The following is a 2,870-nucleotide window of genomic DNA, read 5'->3' as shown; positions in this document are numbered from 1 at the left end:
GTTACCTCCTCTTTCAAGCTGCCATTGGTCACTTTAAGAAGGCAGGTGGTGTGGGTTAGGAGGTGTGAAGTGGACTCTGGGCATGCACCTTCAGGAGGCATAGGCAGAGCAGAAGCCAGTTTCAGTCCTCAGGGGCTCGGAGGCATGAGGACGTAGACGGGGCCCTGGCCGGGACTGCGGGGTCCACCTCAGAGGCTCAGCGGCTCGAGGTGGCACAGCCCACGGTCCAGCTGCCTTCCCCTTAAGGGACAGACATGGATGAGCTGTGCCGCCCAACAACGGGGCGCGACTTGGAGTTGGGTGCATGCCCACCTGGGGGCAGATGTGTTCTGGTACCGCCCAGAGGTCCCACCTCCGCACCACAGGGGGCTTCGCTGCCTCGGATGCTGCAGGTCTCAGCCTCCTCTTCTGTTGTAACTGCTACATAAAGTGGCCCTTTCTCCCATACCTGTTGTCTCGAGTGTTAATTGGACGGTGCGAAAACAAACATGTGTTTGAAACACAGCCAGTAATAATAATGCATTCCTTTTGCACCAACCTTGAGTCAGACTTATGACTGTTCAAGAATAATTGGGAAAACTTATTAAAACAGTCAAGCAACATAGTCTAGTTAAAATAGTCAAGCATGTTACAGAGAAAGAAGGGTATAGGCGTGCGTCACTTAGTGACCTTCCGCCTAATGACCAACTGCATATACAAAGAGGCTCTTAATGAGGCAATCAGTAACCTGCAGAGTATGGAGTGTCTGTTTATACAACAAAGAAGAGGCTCTTAGTGAGGGGATCAGGTCTCCCATAGCTTGCAGCAGAGTCTATTTTCACAAGGAAGCTTTCAATTTAAAGAGGCTCTTAATGAGGCAATCAGTCTACAGTAGACTGTGCAATGAGTATCTGGCAGAAAGCATCTGTTTATACAACAAAAGCACTAGATGGGGCTGAATGTTCACATAATGACCTAACTGCATAACAATGGGAATTGGAACATATTCCCATCATTAAGCGACGCACACCTGTGTATGTCGAGTGGATTAGGTAGATTGCCTGAAGACTACATAACCCTTGAAGCAGTGTGACTGCAGAGAAAATGTTCATGCAAGAGGATGTTCAGGGCCTTCACTAAAAGTGTGCAGTTGAGGATATTAAAAAGAACAGCAGTTCGAATGGACCCACACGCAAACTGAATATATACATGTGAATTTTTCACATAAATCAACTCTCTGGGGATTTGAAAGGAGAGTTGAAAATGGAACTCCATCTGCAGTCTTCACAGATGCCTACTCATCCCATCCCTTGTGTGTTATCTAGATTCACCCTGTCCCATTGCCAATCTGTCAATGCCTAGTTGTGCTGGGCTATGTGCACAACTCATTTTCCTCCCTATTGAGTTCTTCTCCCAACTGATTAGGAAGTGCAGAAGCTTGAAATCAGGGGGCTTCACCTCCTTCTCCAGTCTTATAATTAATTCACCTTCTTGCTTAGAAGCAGTATTTTTCTTCATGAAGCAGCAGGACTGTTGAATGCTGAAGGGCATCCCAATTTGTGTACAATGAGTCCAGAGGCAAAGCATCTCTCTGAGTCTGTACAGCACTAGAAGTTCTTTCTATTTTCAAAGGGAAATCGTGTCTCTTTGAAATACTGCTCTAACAAATGAAGCTTACAAAGAAAAGTGAATTGTGAACAAATCAGGAAATCAGGCTTAAATAATATCAAGAGTTTCATAGTGACATTTTGCTGGCCACCCTAAATCACTAAGAACCAAATCCTAACCACCTTTCCCACACTGACATAATTCCCACACTGTGCCAATTGGGCATGAGCTACATCCTGCAGTTGGATGGCAGTCATGGAGGCTTCCTCAAGGTTTGTTCCCTTATCACGGAGCTGCACTGCCCTTACCTCGCTGCTGGAAAGTTGGTTAGGATTGTGCCCTAAACAAGTCAATGGCTGCTCTCAGCCAAGGATAGTGAGCTTCCACCTTCTCAGGGGGCATTCTATTCTCCAGACATGGAAGAACAATCAGCTCTTTATTGTGTAGATGATCAGTCTGCATAATGAAGTTAGTGATCATCACCTAATAACAATAACAACAACAACTGGTATTTATACACCACCTTTCTTGGTCATTGGATTGGTCCATTTTGGTAACCAACAAAAAACCAGTGGCCAACTTGATGGCACTCACACAACTGAATAACAGTTCTAGTGTTAGATTTGATACATGGAAATGAGAGCTGACTCATACTAACACCTTATTTTATTTGTTCTCTGCTGTGTCATAAGAAAACCTCATTGGCTCTGGGAACAATCAGTCTCATTGGTCACTTTTGAGTTAAGAAAATCCACTTTTTGTTACATAAGGCAATTGTGTTTTCCTCTTCAGGTTATTTGGCTGTAACATTTGCTAGAATAAAGATATTTCACCACTGTTTGTATCATTTTATTCTGCAGTGAATTACACATCTTATGATGCATGATGCATGTTGATGCATCAACATGATGACATTACTGGAAAAAATCAAGATTTCACAATTTTGGCCAGTAGTTGTGTCATTCAGTCATGTCCACCCCTGCAGATGCCTGATCTCGTCTGATTTCGGAAGCTAAGCAGGGTCAGGCCTGGTTAGTACTTGGATGGGAGACCACCTGGGAATAGCAGGTGCTGTAGGCTTATACCATAGTCTTTCGAGACTGAAGGTTGCCAACCAGGTTGCCAACCAACCACCCCTACACCTGCTAGTGACCCCACTGATGAAGTGTGCTTTCAAGATGCAAATTGGCGACCTTTCAGAATACACAGGATACAATGCAATGTACTGTAGGTTACTTTCCTTTCGAGTGAGTTGAGTTTTTTATTTTATTTTAACCATTTGG

At 44.4% G+C, this 2,870-nt stretch overlaps 1 pseudogene; it reads left to right on the top strand.

Moving 5' to 3' along the window:
- The first annotated feature begins 2,546 nt into the window (after positions 1-2,546).
- On the top strand, positions 2,547-2,667 carry LOC136658255 (5S ribosomal RNA; annotated as a pseudogene).
- Positions 2,668-2,870: the final 203 nt, after the last annotated feature.

This window comes from Tiliqua scincoides, chromosome 7 (assembly GCF_035046505.1).
Source record: "Tiliqua scincoides isolate rTilSci1 chromosome 7, rTilSci1.hap2, whole genome shotgun sequence".
NCBI lineage: Eukaryota > Metazoa > Chordata > Lepidosauria > Squamata > Scincidae > Tiliqua > Tiliqua scincoides.
The sequence above is the reverse complement of the archived record's forward strand: the minus strand, read 5'-3'. Positions and strand labels throughout refer to the sequence as shown.